Here is a 17,568-nt window from a genome sequence, read left to right on the forward strand (position 1 = left end):
TGGGGCAGTCAGGAGGAGAAAGAGTTTGCAGGAGATGATGTGCCTTTGCTTTGGAGGAGCTGCACGCAGGATGCTCACAGCGCACATGGAACCCTGGTGAGCTCGTTACTCCTGACTCCATGGTGCCTGAGGTTTGGGGCCTCAGCCCTGAGGAGGTGGGGCCCCAAAGCTTCAGGGGCCCAGTACATCCTGAAAGCAGCTGGGGCTTTGCTGTCCACGGCTCAACATGCCTGCATCTCTTCTGTCTCCGCACTTCCACCTGCGTGGCCTTTCTCCTCCTTCCCCTTCCCCACTCTCAGTTCCCATGCCCCAAACTCCCCCACCACGTGTTCCCAATACCTGAGCCCTTACCAACTAAAGGACCTGGCCCAGCTCTCTGGGGACTTAGGTTTTAGATTTTCCTCCCTCTCTGCTCAGAATGGTTGTTAACAAGTCCTCACTAACTATTAGGGCAAACATCTCCAAATGACATTTTGCAAGGAGAGGGTCTGAACTTTGCCTGCTCTCTGGGGACAACAGGCTTTTCCTCCTGTTAGGCCGGGCTCACCAGGGACGCCTGTGTGTTTCCCTAAGCAGCCATTCTAGAGCACTTCTTGGTGCTTATTCATAAATCATTACACAGCATATTGTCAATCACGCTTTCATGTTGCCATTGCAGATCTCTCCTAAGGCCCCAGGGCGTAGGCTGGGCTTTGGGCCACCCCAACTTTCTAGCTGAGAACTGGGGAAGTTTCCTCCTACAGGAACGGGAGGGAGGGGACAGGGTCCTCTCTGGGGTGGGGCAGGAGAGGCAGTGCTGAAGAGTACTTATCTCCACAGATTCTCAGAGAGAAGGTCATCTTCCTGGGGTGAAGAGGACTGTTCCCCACAGTTAGAGCTGTTAGCATTCAAATCTATGTGATATTTTGTCACCTATGAATGCAGTGCATTCCACCATGGGCAGTAAGGTGAACCAGGGACAAGAGAAATCTAGAGAAAAATGTAACTTTTCTTTATTTTGATGTCAGTGCTAAATTTGTATTTGTGAAATCATAACATTAAAACGAAACAAACAGTTCTGCTATCAGTTGTTGAAAAACATCCTCAAATGGCTTCTTCCTTCAAGGGGATGTGACTCTGCAAATGAGGAAGTCCAGAGAGGGACAGAGGCGGACTGACATCACCCCACTGGCTGCCGAAGTGGGCGTGGGAGGGGAGTCGTCAGCACAGGGACCTCCTCCCTGGAGGGGCATTGTTCTCTGCCCCGTAGACCTCTGTTTCTCATCTCTTGCTGGTTTATCACCTTTGCCCATTAGCATCCTTTTTCCTTTTTTCTCCTTCTCTTCCTCTCTAGGATCAGGGAGGGAAACATACCAGAGGGACACAGAAAGCAGCCCTGCTTCTGTGCAGTTGAGGCATGAGGCCCATCCTGCGCCTGAAAGGGGGCTTGAGGGAGGGCAGGAGACCCTGAGGTGTTGGGGCGTGACCCAGGGACCCCAGAGAGCAGCCCTCACCCTTTCTCTCCGAATCCTTCTGCTGTAAAGTCCTAACACAGCAGGCAGGCAACAGCCTCCCAGCTTGAGCAGGTCTGAAGCCTTCTGAGGAAGAAAATCGGCAACAAATGCAAATAGCTAATTGGTCTAGAGGGAACCGTTCTGGTGAGGAAGAATCAACAAGTTGTTAGTGTGGCTGAAGGGAATTCAGAGGGGCTGGAGTGGGTAGTGAGAGGGGGAGTTGAGAGGTGGATTGTAGGAAGAGGCACAAGTGAGGGAACTGAGGGCGGGAGTGGGGATTGCCCCTCCCCACTCATGTCACCTCCCACAGCTCCACCCTGCTCCGTCACTCCCACTCCTTCCTTCCTTTTTTTTTAATTGAAATGTAATTGACCTATAACCTTATGTCAGTTTCCAGTGTACAACGTAATGATTCCATATTTGTATACACTGTGAAATGTCTACAAATTAGTTAACATCTGTCACCATGCATAGTTACCACTTCCTTCCTTCCTGGTGGGGAGGGTCCGTTTGGGTTTGCAAGGGACTCTCCCCTGACCTGTCAGTGGAGTTCTCTCCAACCCTCATTCTCACCCAAGTTCAGTTGAAAACAAAATACCTCATTTGATACTGATGGTAAACTGGAACCAGAGTCGGGAGGAAACAAAAGTCTCTGTGGCCCAGTGCTGAGTCCTCTGGACGAGCAAGTGGAACAGACAGCAGCCGGAGGGACTGAGGCTGTGCAGGAAGGCAGGGGAGGGGCGAGAGCCCCTGAGCTCCCAGTTCCTGTCTCTCTTGGGTTTTCTGGGGAACCATCTGAGTCCGAGGCGGCCACAGGGGAGTTTCCAGGGGTTGGCCTTCTCTGTGTTCCATCCTGTCCCAGAGGGCTCTGTATTTCCCTGAACCCACACCTCTGTAGCTTCTGGCTGATTCCTGGGGCCTCCAGCATGGCTCAGGAGGAGACCCCAGGTACCACGGGTAGAGGGAGACGGGAAAGCCCGAAGGGGGTTTGGAGAAGCCTGGGAACCCCGTTCAGGCTCCTCCAGTGTAGGGGAGCCAGTGCTGGTACTTCCTTAGAGAGGAAGATGCTATGAACTGGGAGCAGGGGAAGCAGTTTAAGTCAGGGAGGGCCAGCCCAAGGCCACAGTGGCCGCTGACGGATGAAGGGATTTCCTCAGTTCCTGAAAAGCAATTCACGCTTGACCCTAAAGCAGCAGTGGATAAATGTGAGTTTAGATCTCTCACGTGGCATTTCCTGTGATTAACACAGAAGATACCTCACCCCTCTTTACAGCTGGTTGAGATATCTCACAAGGTGTCTTCTTCCACCCATGCTGCCCACCCACCATCCCAGCAATGCCTGCCCATCCTGGATCTGTGGGCCTACCCTGCCATTCACCCTGTGCAAAACAGGAAGAGGAGCCAGCAGACCCTCTGTTGTCTGCCACCGTGGCCAGGGTGGGGGCCTGGCCTGAATGAGAGCCTCAGGGCAGGGCTATTTGGCTCTTCCAAAGAGGAAGCAGTGTGTTTGGTCAGGAGGCCCCGATGATTTTCATAGTCCAGGTCCCAGTCTGGCTGGGTGTATACAGGATTCTCACTGTTTTACTTACCTGCAGGGGGTTTGGTGCTGTGTGACCCAGGGCAAGTCGCTGCCCCTCTCTGGGCCCCAGAGTCCTCATCTGTAAATAAAGAATTTAAAGGCCTGTTCAGGGATTTGCTCTCAAATCGTCTGGTAGACCTGACAGAGGAATGCCATATCCTGAGTGAGGAGATAGTGCTGGGGCCCAGGATGCCACCACGCAGTCCAGACGTCCATGGGGATCGGTGTGACCTTTCTCCTAACCCGCCTGGATGTACTGAACAGCAGCCAGCCTGCTCTGGCATCTCTCTGGAGAACCTGGGCTCCTGCAGCCAAGGGAGCTGTCCCCGTGCCTCCCGTTGTCCTCATCCCCACCTCCCAACCCTCACTCTGCCTCTATCCTGCGTTCAGGCAGAAAAACCCAACTGGTCTCTCATTGCATTCTTCCCTTCCTATACTGGCTATACTGGTTAGGCTTTGGGGTGACTGTTTATAGGCTTCCTCTTTCTTTCTGCTCCCAGTCCCCTCACCTCCTTATACCCTAACTCTGCTCTAGCAAGATTTTTTCCCCAAAGCCAGCATGGGAGGTTGGATGACGGGCTGATCATGGGAGATGCCAGACCGGCAGCACAGGCTCCTGGCGGGTCTGCAAGGAGTTGAGAACACGCCTGGAAGGGGGCTGGGTAGAGTTTCTTAGTAGAGGAGAGAAGGAAGATGGTGAGGCAAAGGCCACACGTAACACGATGCAAAGGCCTGAACTGAATGGGCAGGGACCACGCCCCGAGGAGACCAGTTTGAGCAGAGCGTAACATTTCATTGCTCAAGAAGGAGAAGCAGGATGGAGAGGTCTAGCCAAGAGATGGGCCCCAAGAACCACCCTGGCAGGGGGGAAGGCCTGGGCTTTCCCAGGGCTGGGCTGGTTGCACACGATTGTGCTGGAAGAATGGGAAGGGTTGTTAATGACTGTTTGTTCTCCACAGGCTGTGAGGCTGCCAAGGGTCAGTCTGATAAGAGGGAAGAGATAGGCTTCTTGAGTTTTATCCTCCCGACAGCTGCCTTCTCTCAGCCTGTGCCACAGATACTGACAGGCTATTGTGGCCCTGCTCTATCTTCTCTTCTTTCTGATATACGCAGCCCCTGGCTTCAGCCCAGCTGGGCTTCCCCTGCCTGGCCTCCAGCTCCCGTTCCCATCTGTGGTTAGATGAAGTCTGTACTGGGGGAGGGTCGGTCCTGGCAAGACTGAGCTGTTCTGAGCCTGACCTGGGAGTGGAAATGTACTCCAGGGTGCGGCCAGGGCTCTGGGCTGAGCAATGACTCCCAGACCTGCCTGGTCCATTTTGGTCTCAGGTTAACCTGCCACTCAGCCAGCCAGACCTGGGACCATGGGGTCTTAAGGGAGTCCCACCTTTGCCCCAGAGCTTTGGGAGGGCTGGGTGTTTTGCTGGGAGGAGTGGAAATGGGGATCTGATGGAACTTGCATTTGGCCTTTCTCTGGAGAATGAATTGGAGGGGGGTCCCTTGAGTAGATCTGGGGCTTTAGCAGTTAAGGGGCTACTACTGGTGGAGGGTGACAGTTCCTTGGATAGAGTGATGGTGGCAGACGTGGAGGAAGGTAGAAAGCTGAGAGATTTAGGTGGTAAACAGGTGGACTTTATAAGAGGTTGGCTGCAGGAGGTTGAAGGAAGGAAGGGACATAGATGACTCCCAGGTTTCAGGGTTGGCTGGATGAAGTCCCTTTCCAGACACTGGGAATACAGAAGGGAGTCCAGTTTGGGGGGCTTATAGAGCATGCGTGAGTTTGATTTGGAGCAGGGTGGGTTTGAGGTACTTTTGGGTGCCTCTAAGGTATGTCATCAAAGGGGCGGCTTCCAGAAATGAGTGGGATAGATGTGTCTGGAGTTCAGGGGAGTGTCTGGCATCATTCGAAAAGCCAGACATGACTCTTAACAGGTTGAGAAACAGGTTTGGAAAGGGTTCCTCCCAAAATCCATTGCCAGACAAGAAATGGAACCTAGGGTCCTGACTTCCTGTTGCGTTCCATGTCCAGGGTCATCTTTTCTTTCCCTGACCACTTCAGCCGGTTCAGGGCCCAGCCGGGCAGCACCCTCCCCTCCAGTCTTGCTTGTGGTGTGGGGACTCTGGCTGTGGGCAGTCCTGACCCCAGGCCACCCAGAAAGGCCATGCATGTCAGTGGCTGTCTCACCATCTGTACATCTGGGCAGTGTCCCCAGCTGGAGAAGGGTGTGGGTCCTGGCCAGGAATGAGTCACTGATGGGAATCCCAGAATCACTTCTGTTCCTGTGGGCCCATGGGCCTCTGAGCTGGGTTGACCTATGAAGGATAGGGTTTTAGGGCCAGGTTCAGGGCAACCCTTCTGCACCAGATGGCAAGCGATACTGTAGTGGCTTTTTTTTTTTTTTTTTTGCGGTACACGGGCCTCTCACTGTTGTGGCCTCTCCCGTTGCGGAGCACAGGCTCCGGACGCACAGGCCCAGCAGCCATGTCTCACGGGCCCAGCCGCTCCGCGGCATGTGGGATCTTCCCAGACCAGGGCACGAACCCGTGTCCCCTGCATCAGCAGGCGGACTCCCAGCCACTGCACCACCAGGGAAGCCCCTGTAGTGGCTTTTTAAAATCCCTTTAAATGAAATGGAAAGTGGTTGTACATGCGTGCAAGATTGTATCAGTTGGACTTCTTCAATTACAACAGCCAAGAATCCAACTCAGAGTGCTTTGATAAAAGGGAATCCGTTGACGCATACCTGAGGGAATGGCTGGCCACATACAGGGAAGATGAGGGACTCAAACAACTCCGTCTCACCCTGCCCTTCTCCATGGTGACGGCATTCTCAGTTCCCATGTGGTAGAAGGTGCCTGTCAGCAGTGCAGGCCTCCGTCTTCTCAGCATCCCATCCCAGGCCTGCCACAGGAGTCCTGGGTTCACTTGGAATCAGGGTCCTTGCCCAACCTTGGGTCAAGTACGTGGCTGGCTGCATTTGGTGCTCTGATAGGCCAGGCACAGGGATGGAAATTTGGGGAGAGATGACTCCCCAAAGGAAAATGGGGTTGTCATCCATTCTAAAGACTTCGTCTATTGAGGCAATCGGCAGAGCTAGGTGTGCATGTCAGAATCACCACTGTAGACAAACTTATAAGGATTTATTGCCCTGTATTCATTTACCTTGTTAAAAACTGAATGCTAGCATGTAGAATGGGGCTTAGAATCATTGAGTCATTCTATTTTCAGATCAGGAAGTGGAGGTTGAGAAATATGCCTTATCTCCTCAAACCAGTAGGTAGAAGAACTGAGTCCAGAACCCAGGTCATCTGACTTGCAGGCTGAGGCTCTTTCCAGTAGTAAGTGGTGTCTTTTAGGGAGGAGCCCCCATACCCCGATTGCCCATCCACAAAGTCACTCATCCCCTGGACTGCAAGACAAAGAGTAGGCACAGGCAGGTTATGGCAAATGGTCCCTTCCTCGTGGTGGCCCGGGGCCATCTGTCTGAGATGAGGGAGACATTCACTCAGTGTGCGTTCAACCAGGTCCCAGTAAACAGAGGAGGCATTGGCCCAAGTCTGCCCGCTTCTGCCCTGGTGCTGCCCGTCTCCCCTGTCATCTCAGCTTCCTAGATGCTCACCCTCCTCTGTGCTGTTTCCTGCTGGGGCCTAGATAAGGATGTAGCTCTAGGGCTGCTGTGCTTTCTGGATTACGTTGCATTTCCTGCTGGGGAGGGTTGTGCCCCTGTGTCTTCTCCCTTGGAAGAGAATGCCCAGGATGGTGGTGCCAGTTTCAGGTACAGAGAGATGAATAGCACAATTTTGGCCTCAGTTCCCCGTCACCTCCAATTTGTAAAGGGTACAGATGTTTGACCCAGCTTGGCAGAGCCAAGAATGGGGTGTTGTAGAAAGAGCTCTGAGGGAATTTCCTGGCGGTCCAGTGGTTAGGACTCCGTGCTTTCACTGCCAAGGGCCTGGGTTCAGTCCCTGGCTGGGGAACTAAGATCCTGCAAGCTGGGCGGTGCAGCAAAAAAAAAAAAGTGCTCGGGGCTTCGAGCCTCACCTTAGCAGGAGGAGACCTCAAGTTCAGCCTGACACAGGTGTCTTGCCCAGAGTGGGTCACTCCCCTGGGGCCCCTCGTCAGAAAGGGAAGGCTGTCCCCTGAGTGTGACATGTATGTTAATAAGATGCTGGAGGTCCTGGGAGCTTGGGGGTACTTCTCCCCAGCCCCAAGGTGCTCAGTGAGCAAGGCGGGGCTCTTCTGAGTTTGGGGCTGAATTCCTTTTTCATTCTGACCATCTCCTCATGCATCTTTCCTCCTGCCCTTCATATGCTTGCTGACAACCAGTCTTCTCTCCTGAACTGTCTGCCAACCCAGACTGACCAGAGTGCTGTGTCTGCCCTGCATGCTTGGCTCCCGCAGGCTCCCTGGTCCACCTGTTTCTGTCTGGATTCATGTTCTCAGAGATTGGCCAGCCTGGGTCCGGCCTCCTGTTCCCTCAGGCTTAGCCACCGTGCCTACTCTTGTCCCTGACTCCCTCTTCTCGGTGAGGCTGAAATTCACTGGTACCTCGGGTACATAGTGCCTTGAAGCTTATAGTCATTGCTTATTCATCTTGATGGGGACTGTGAGGTAAGCAGGGCAGCAGGCATCATCATGCCCATTTTACAGATGGAGGACCTGAGGCCCAGAGAGGTAAGATTTGCCCAGACATGCAGCTGTCGAAGAGCAAAGCCAGTCCTGAAATTGAGGTCATCTGGGTTTAGTCTAGAGTTCACTGTAAAATGTTAACTCATAGACACGTGTTGAGGTGGGGCTGCCCCAGTCTCACCAGGCAAGGGGCTTGAAAGGAGGCCCTGGGCCCCACCTCTTGGTGGCCCCCAGGTCACCCTGTACAGCCCAAGCCCCAAATAAGCACCAGCATGTTGGCCATCCCCTTGTAACCCCAGGATACATAATAAAGTTAGCCAAAAGATACCACTCCCTGGGGACCATCGTGATGGACCCCAGTCGGTGTATTCCTCCCCTCCATGTTCCCCCAAAGTTGACAACAGTAATAGATGTCATGACAAATATTATCTTAGCAGGGAACATATAATGTAGGCCAGGTCCAGGAGGATGAATCGCTCTTTGAGGATGGGACTGGGGAGGGCTCCTTGCTCCCCCACCCTGGCTCCCCTCACCCAGGGGCGAGGGGCAGAGGCAGGGCAAGGGGAAGGCTGCCTTTGCTCTACTCACAGCAGCTGATATTGCCACTTTCCTGCAGGGAAAGCGGATTACCTGCCTAGCAACCTTGGGGGTGTTCTTTCCTCCCAGGGGTCCCGCCTGAGTCAGTCACAGCATATTATCAGCTCCTCAGTGACGAGGAATATGGCTTAGCCAGAGCAAGGGGTGAATGAAAGCAGGTGTGCACGGGCCTCTACAGTTTACCAGCCACCTGCTCTCTGCCTCCTGGAGCTGAATATTAGTGACACAGGGATTAGCCGGGGCACAGGGCAGGGGTGCTTCCTGCGGGATTGGTGCTGGCAGTTGCCCTGTGGCACCAGGCTGGGCACTAGCTCAGGGCCTCTAACTGCAATTCCCAAGGTTTCTGTGGGAAAGATGACTCCAGAGGACACAGGCTGAGCAAAGGGCCCACCTCTGGGCTTCTCTCCACCTCCACTCCCGAGGGAGAGAGAGAGGGGACATTACTCCCTTTAATTTCCTGGTCCAGGCATGGATGCAGACACCTCCTTTGGGTTTTCATTAGCATAACTGCCACAGGCTGACCTTTCCCAAAGATGAAAGACGTTACTAAGTATAAAAGGAGAACAAAGGAAAGCTAAAGATAGGGTGTATGAAGAGTAAAAAAAAGTCTGGCTCACAGAGGACAGGTTACTGGTTTGTTTCCAGGGTTTTCGGGGTACTCTCCCCACTGGAGATACCCACCCCTAGGGCCAGCGCACCTCTGTATGCCTTTCTGCCAGAGTCTCTGGTCTCCTAGCGCTGACCTGTCTCCCTAAGGACCCCTGGGACCCATCCTGTCATGAGTCCTCTTCAGGGCAGGTGGGCCACCTCCTCTCTACTCAGGGCTGATTGGCTGTGAGTGAATATAGCTCCTTCCCGAGGTCCCCCAGGGAATTGGCACCTACATGACTGTACCTATAACAGTGTCACCTTATTTATTCTAAGTAAGCCTTGTAACAGGGCCCCATCTCTTGACACAGCACTCAGGCCGCAGCTTAGCCCACAAGCTGCCATAAAGGGTTGGTGGTTCTCCAGCATCTGATCTCTTGGCAGGAATTATACAAGTCTCACCACCAGCCTCCCTCTTCCCACTGGGCCACAAGAATAGAAACTGATAAGTTGGCCTGGTTGATGGAAGTTTTCGGGTGGGTTGGGGGGAAAGAGTGTTCTGGTTTAAAAAAAAAAAAAAGCAAAAAGAACACTTTGAAGTCATCTAGTCTTGATGAAAGAAGGAGATAAGCGCCTGACCACAAAGCGGAGTTTCCAGCCTGCAGCCCCACTTCTGCATCCTGCCTGGCCTGTAAGTGGTGCCCAGGAGCCAGACGGTGTCCACGCCCCAAACGGCTGCCTGCCGGCACGCAAGGTGCTCCCATTTCATAACCAGTGTTCAGATGAAGCAGCAAAACAATCCGAAGAACCGCCGCCTGATAAGAAAATGTGGGGGCAGGGTGGATAGGGTAAGGGAGGTTGTCTGCCGACAGTTACAGCCCACTGTTGCTACCCTGCTGAGGTTGGAGCCCTTTAGAGAAATTCGCCCCAGACAAAGCAGGCCTCCGTGCCTGCAGCCTGGACTGTCACCTTCATGATATTGCCTGGTCCCAGAGGCTCTGGCAGACTTCCCACCTGGGTGGCTTGGCTGGGCCATGAGGATTGAAGAGTTGCAGCCATAGGTTATACCAGCCCAGGGGAAGAGGTTTGCACAGTCCTGGCACTGCGGACACAGAGCCCTGTTCTCACTTGCACCTTCAAGTGTGACGCTGGCCCTAGTGGAGTGAGTGTGCGCCCCTGACTCCCACCCCGGGTTGGGGGACGGAAGAACCCCAGAACGGGGGCTGCTGTGCTCCCAGAAGCACTGTTTCTGGACCTTCGCATCTCAGGAGCTCTGCCAGCCTTGTCAAGGGCCAGAGCTTGCCCTGTGCATCAGAGCTTTGGGCCAGGTCCATCCCAGTATGCCCCCCAGGAAGGGCTAGTGTCTGCCCCCTGGTTGCTGAGGGCCTGGAGTCCTCCTGGGTCGTGCACATACAATAACTACACAGACACCGGTCCTGCAGCCCTCCTTTCCAGCAAAGCATCAGCCACCCTGCTTCCCGGGCCCCTTTCCCGCAGGGTCACAGTGCTGGCCAGTTAGGTTATGACCTCTTCCCCGGCATTCTCTCCCCCATCCCCTCATCCCACAGAGGATGTGGGGATAGATGCCGGAGTTTTAAGTTGAATCCTTCAACTCTGGGCCTGGGCCAAGACCTGGCTGGAGTTGTGAGCCACAGAGATGGTGGCCTGGAAGATTCTAGAAGCACAGCTTCTCCCTTCCCTGGGTGTGTACTGGCAGGACTTGTATAGACCCTAGCTCAGCCCTTCCCCATCAGCTTTCTTCAGGTGGCCAACCTTCCGGTGCTTACAGTATAGGGAGGAGGACCCTGTCCGGAGCCCCGTGCCGCAGTGCAGTGCAGGCTTGGGAAGGGGCGAGCCAGGGCAGTGGCGGAAAACAGAAGCACCAGTCCTGTCGCTTCCCCAGTGGTGAGGGCGAGAGAGATCAGATTCAGGATTGCTTGGGGTTGCTGTCTAAGAGGGCTGGTTGGGAGTTAGAAAGGGAATGCCCTGCCTCTCTCTGCCATGTGTATGAATCTGCTCTTTTAGGAGAACCTTTGCCCTTGGCCCCCAGCCCCTGGACCTTCCTTCTCAGTCTGCATGCCCTTGCCTGGGAGTATTCCAGGAAGCTGTCTGGGTGTATGGAACAGGTTTTCACAGCCTCGTCCCCTGCCACGTGGGTGTATGGGTTGGGGAGACGGGGGTTGAAGGTTACCTGGAGAAACCATTTACTCCTTTCTTTTCACCCAGTTCTGGCAGGGGCAATGGAATGCAGTGAGACTCTCTTTTAAACCTTCTATCTATCAAACCTACACTCGTCCTCCCACCCCAGGAGGGTGGGAGCCAAGGTAGAGGGTGTGTGCGTTTGGGGGAGCCAACATTGAGGAGGATTAGAGTAACCCATGTTTCTGAGCAAGGAGGACTCCCAGTGATAAGCGTGAGTTGGACAGGAAGCATGATCCTTCTCCCCAAGGGGTCTGTAAGTTGAGGATTGACTCACCTCTTCCTTCTGGAAGCCCTTGGCTCTGCCCTCCACCCGTGTTCTAGCTGGTGGGTATTGCTCTGGTTATGCCCCTCTGAAGGCCTCTGGGTTACGCTGTCACCAGCTCCCTCCTCTTTAGAGGGAGAGGCTGACAGCTGGGACCTGGGTTGCTGGTCTCTGGGGTCAGCTGCTCTTGGCATACGCTTGGAAGAGCAGCTCTCCTAGGGGGAGCCTGGCCGGCAAAACCAAGGAGCCCTGGGTGGCGGGCAGACTAGAGGGGCTGGTGGGGCGTCCTCAAAACAGAGGAGTCCCATGGCTCTGCTCTTCAACACAGCAGGCGCTGCGAGGCTGGAGAGAGAAGAGCTTTGCTAAGGGGTCAGGGATGCGGCTCTACAAGGAGGGAGAGGCCTGGGGCTCCTCCCATGCTGTCTGCCACTCCCCGGTATGATAAATATTTGCTGAGTGAACACATCCTATGCTTTTCTCTTGAGATTCCCTAGGCATCCTGACAAGGTGCAGAAGGAAAAGGAGGGCCCAGCAGCTTTTCTGTGGCTCTTCATTACATCTCTGGTGTGACTGAGATCTGAATCTTAAACCGTGAAGAATAGCCAAGCCTCCCACGCTTTGAACCTTATCTTTAGAGGAAATCAGATCAGACTGTAAGCACCATGGTCCCCTGACCCTGGGTGTGGGTGGGGTAGTCAAGTTTAATTGCCCTTGGAAGGGAGAGTTGGGCAATAAGGTCTAGACCTCAGCTTCTCCAGGCTCCTCTCTGACTTGCCTTAGGCCACCATTTAATTCATCCTGCTCCCTGCTTCCTCCAGAAGTCCTCAAAGAAGCTTAGATTTCTTTCCCAATCTCCTACCTTCAGGGTCTTTCGCCTGTCTCCTGCCTCTCTCTCTCTCTCTTTTAGAGGAACCCCCTTATAAACTTTGTCTCTTCTAGAATCTTTTTTTTTTTTTTTTCAGGACCAAGAACAGGTTTATTGAGATCCATGGTCGGTTACAAGTTTGGTCTGATTACTGGTCACAGGCCCCAAATGCCACTATTCTGAGTTTTCATCAAAATACAAAGCCCAATACTTACAGTTTGAAAACTTAAAAAAAGACATCAAAGACTAAGGCTTTTAAAATTCTCAGTTGAAAAGTTCTCCCAGGCGCGTCATCTGTAGAATGAAACGCATGCGAGATGCTGTGTGTCTCTTCTAGAATTTTGCTGCGAACTTGTGTCTAGAGAGCCACAGAGGTGGCCAAGTATGGGATGGACCTCAGTGAGCTGTTTAGAACCAGCTCAGGGCAGGCCTCTGTTCTGTGTAGTGTGATAAAGCCAGGGAGCAGGTGACAGGCTCCGTGACCCACAAGCTCTGCCACAGGATGGACACAGAATGGCTCGCTGTGCAGCCTGGGGGTGGGGGTCGTTGGGGCAGAGCTGGCTCTGAGACCTCAGGTCTACGCTGCCCACTCCACCTCCCTGGAAGCTGCCACTGTGGGGGGTCGATGGGATGGGCGGGCGGTGCCTGTGGTTAGGCAGGGAAGGAAGCTCTGGAGCAAGACCCTGGCGGTGCTGGCCTGGGGAAGCCGGGGCTGGAATGGGGCTGAGGGTGCTGAGGAACCTGTGGTGCTTACCCAGGGTCATGGGCCTGCAGCCCAGAAAGCTGGCCAGGCTGGGTCTGGGACTAACCAAACCGTGGCCCTCCACCTGCCCAACCCAGGAGCACAGGCACTGAGGCTGGGAGCTTTCTGGCTCTTGTCCTTCCAGAAACCCTCCAAAATAGATGGTACTCCCATTTTACAGATCAGGGCATGGATCAGAGGGGCTAAATGGTTAATAGCTGACAAGTGGCAAAACCAAAATGTGAGGCCAAGTGTTTCTAAGTGCCTTTGTCATTTTGGGAGGCTTGACTGGAAAGGCACTTTGAGCTGCGCTGGATGGTTGTGAGATCTGACAAGTCCTAGCTAGGGAGGACTTAGCCGGCAGCCTGCGGTGCTTAGGGGAGCCACCAGAGAGAGTACTGTCCCTAGCAGCCCTGGTGTGTCTCTGCTGACAGAAGCTTAAGAGCAGTCCACTTCAGCTGTTCCCACCGTCCCGGCAGCTTCTCTAGCTTTTACACACTCACCCTTCTCATTGCCTCCGATTTGTGAAATCTGGTTTGTACCCGAGGCCTCGTGTTTCTTGGTGGCCCACGAGAAGTTAGAGAAAGCTTTCACTTCTAGAATGTCAAAGCTGAAAGAGTGGGGGCTGATTATAATGATCACTTCCATCTGCATATTTATACAGTGATTTATGAAAGTGGCTTCAAAACATTTTTTCATTACCATTTATTTCTTCTGCTTATTTTTTATTATTTTTTACTTTTTAAAATTTATATGTATTTTTTATTTTGGCCATGCCGTGTGGCTTGAGGGATCTCAGTTCCCCAACCAGGGATTGAGCCCGGACCACGGCAGTGAAAGCTCCGAATCCTAACCAGTGGACCACCAGGGAGCTCCCCTCTTCTGCTTCTTATGACCCTGGGGTTATGTAGAGAGGTGATAGTCAGTTGGACAAAATGTTTTTTAATTTTTATTTTATATTGGCGTGTAGTTGATTTACAGTGCTGTGTTAGTTTCAGGTATAGAGCAAAGTGATTCAGTTATACATATACATGTATCTATTCTTTTTCAGATTCTTTTCCCATATTATTACGTAGTATTGAGTAGAGTTCCCTGTGCTATACAGTAGGTCCTTGTTGATTATCTATTTTATATATAGTAGTGTGTATATGTTAATCCCAACCTCCTAAATTATCCCTCCCCCCAATGGACAAATTTTTTTTTTTTTTTTGCGGTACGTGGGCCTCTCACTGTTGTGGCCTCTCCCATTGCGGAGCACAGGTTCCGGATGCGCAGGCTCAGCGGCCATGGCTCATGGGCCCAGCTGCTCCGCGTCATGTGGGATTTTCCCGGACCGGGGCACGAACCCATGTCCCCTGCATCGGCAGGCGGACTCTCAACCACTGCGCCACCAGGGAAGCCCGACAAATATTTTTTGATGCCTACTATATGAAGGCCAATGCTAGATAGTGAATTAAATAACATGGTGTCTGTACACTTAGAGCTTAAGTGAAGGAGATAAACATGTCTGTGTCTTTTTAGGTTTTGTGTAGGATATTAATAAATATGGGCCAGATTGGGCCTGTGGTCCAAATTAGCTCATAACCCCTGGAGGGTAGGACATGGTGAGAGATGAGGCTTAGGGGGGTGGTCTGGTTTGGGGATCTCTGGATGCTATGTGAAAGAGCCTGACCTTGGCCCCATGATTGAGAGAGCTGCATCTCCATCTCATAAGCTTTTGAACGCAGGAAGGTGATGAGTTTGTTAAATCTGAAATGCCACATGGCTAAAGAGGCAATTGAGAATATAATCTAGAATCTAGGGTAGAAGGGCAGGCTCTTGATTTGGAGGGGGATGGGGCACTGTAGAGAGGCAGAGAAAAAGGGCTGAGGGCCGAACCTTCAGAATCCATTAGCAGCTGAAAGAAACAAGCAAGGAAGGGTCTGAGTCAAGAAAACTGATTGTGCTGGCTTGAAAGTCAAAGTGGTGGTCAGCAGGAGCAAGCAGGAGATGATCAGAGAGGAAGAGGCTGGAGGTGGGATAGCCTTCCTCTGATGGTTCAAGAACCTTGGCCTGGAAAGAAAAAGTGGCTAGCTGCCTGGTAATAGCCTGGACTCGAATATGGCTCCTGAGTTCACTGCTGTTCTGATGTAATTGAAACTAAAGGCTGGGCCTGCTGCAGGTGGGCTGGGGACTTGAAGAGAGTCGGACAGACCTTTTATCAAGAGTGTCCATGTGGCCAGTATGCATGTTTCCCCAGCCAGGTGAAACACTGGGAAATGCTCAAGGGGTGTGGTGGAAGAGGGGCTGAAGGCAGGGCTGGCCTTCCTCAGTGAAGACCTGGTCAGACCACATCTGAAAGATCCTATTTCATGTCTGCCCGCCCCTGCCTCCATCCCATGGTGGACTGGAATGAAGATGGGGTGGGGATGGGAGACCAGTTTTAATTGGAACTTTTGATCAGCTTACCCCAGGCTGTCTCAGTCGGCTTCCCTCAGTGTATTGGCTGGAGTTCTGTGAATCTCGTTAGAGATGGTTTGATATACCTTCTCAGGAGACTGGTATTGGCAGGGATTCCCAGTTCCTTGGTATAAATAGTTTAATCCAACTCATCCAGTCAAGATGGCACTGTAAATTTATACTCTAAACACATGGCAGTAATACATAAAAAGAAAAAATGGGGCTTCCCTGGTGGCGCAGTGGTTGAGAATCTGCCTGCTAATGCAGGGGACACGGGTTCGAGCCCTGGTCTGGGAGGATCCCCCATGCCGCGGAGCAGCTAAGCCCGTGAGCCACAACTACTGAGCCTGCGCGTCTGGAGCCTGTGCTCCGCAACAAGAGAGGCCGCGATAGTGAGAGGCCCGCGCACTGCGATGAAGAGTGGCCCCTGTTTGCCCCAATATCTAAAAAAAAAAAAAAAAAAAAATTAAATGAAAACATAGTCATGTACTCCCCCTCCCTCCCCACACAAAATGATAAACATCCCTGTGATGAGAAAGAGAGCAAGAACACACGGGGAGAGCAGGGCAGAAGGTGCAGGCCTGCTGGTCTCTGAGACTGGATGCAGGCAGAAGTGGCTAGAAATCTGGGGTAACAGAGCTATGAAGTGCTCAACACAAAGCATGGAATTAGAGCTGGTCCACTGCTGGAACCCAGGGACTGGGAAAACAGTTGCTGTCACCTATTCCCTGGGGCTATGGCTTATCATGAAGATGCTTACCTAGGGGGACAGAACATTAGAGCCTGGACCTAAGCTGAGCTGGTACTGCAAGATATGATTCTAGACCAGGAGACCCAAAGGACCTGGGGAGGCAAAGGTGAAAACCCCCAGATGGGGGAGGGATGAGCTTATATATTCAGAAACATGTGAGGAAAACTAATATGAAAAAAGAACAAAAGCAAAGAAAAAGTTACCCCAGAAGAAATGAAAATAACAGAGTAATCAGAAAATATCTTTAATAGAAATAGGTTAAGGATCCTCAAAGAGATTAGGGAAACAGGAGGTTCATTAAAGAAAAGAAAGGGAAGTTGTAAAAGAAATAAGAATATGTGAATATGAAAATTTTAAATTAAAAATTCTAGCAGCAAAAAATAGTGTAATTAGAATTTGAAACAATGGATAGCTGTAGCCTGGACATACAGAACTCATGAATTGGAAGCGAATGCTGAGGAATTAATCTAGAATGCAGCACAGACATGGAGGACATGTGACAGGCTTTAGCACAAGCCTAGTAGGAATTCCAGATATGAGTCAAGGAAATGGCAAAAAAATATTTGAAGTGATAATGGCTGAGAATTTCAGAATAGAAGAAACAGCACGAATACCAAACAAAATAAATACCTAGATATAGTGAAACTGCAGATGAGAATAAAGGGAAAATATGGGAATTCCCTGGCGGTCCAGTGGTTAGGACTCCGTGCTTCCACTGCAGGGGGCACAGGTTTGATCCCTGGTCAGGGAACTAAGATCCTACATGCCACGTGGCGCAGCCAAAATAAAATAAAATAAAAGAATAAAGGGAAAATATTTAAAACTACCAGAGAAATAAGAGAATTCAAAGAAACAACAATGAGACCAACAGACATTTCATCAACATTAGATGCCAGAGATGATAGAGGAATATCTTAGAGAAACTAGAATTCTATATCCAGTTATCATTCAAGAATGAGGTGAAATAAAGATATTTTTGGACACGCTAAGACAGTTTTATCTATAGATCCTGGCTAAAAGAACTACTAAAGGTATACTTCAGTAAGAAGAAAACTCGGGGGAAGGAGGAGGTTGCTAGCACCAACATTGAGTGCAAAAATTGAAATAGTATGTTGGTAAATTTAACTATAGACAGTATATCTGGATGCTTAAGTCACTCACAGTGACTTAAACTCTAGAAAATATTTAATTAGCTTATAATGAGAAGTGTGGAGGTAGGGAGTGCCAGGGTTGGGGCAGTGGTCTCATATTGACATGAAGAACCCTGGATCATTCCGTTGTTCTGCTGTGCCATCTTAAGGGTATAAGATCTTTCTTCTCATGGTTGTGAGATGGCTGCTGCTGCTCTAGGTAATATATCATCACCCTATAGCTTCCCAAGCAGGAAGGCAGGGAGATGCTAAGAGAAAGGAAGCTTTCTAAT

At 51.6% G+C, this 17,568-nt stretch overlaps 1 protein-coding gene across 4 annotated transcripts in view; it reads left to right on the top strand.

The window, feature by feature from the left end:
• ST3GAL2 (ST3 beta-galactoside alpha-2,3-sialyltransferase 2) overlaps positions 1 to 17,568 on the top strand; it is a 44,517-nt gene that overhangs the window by 5,013 nt on the left and 21,936 nt on the right. The window contains exon 2 of one of the 4 annotated variants that reach the window (XM_060084143.1): positions 11,834 to 12,001. The exons of the other annotated variants lie outside the window; for them this stretch is intronic. The gene's annotated coding sequence lies outside the window, so the exon portion shown is untranslated. The remainder of the gene's footprint in view (positions 1 to 11,833; positions 12,002 to 17,568) is intronic. 4 annotated transcript variants of the gene reach the window in all.

Source organism: Mesoplodon densirostris, chromosome 19 (assembly GCF_025265405.1).
Source record: "Mesoplodon densirostris isolate mMesDen1 chromosome 19, mMesDen1 primary haplotype, whole genome shotgun sequence".
NCBI lineage: Eukaryota > Metazoa > Chordata > Mammalia > Artiodactyla > Ziphiidae > Mesoplodon > Mesoplodon densirostris.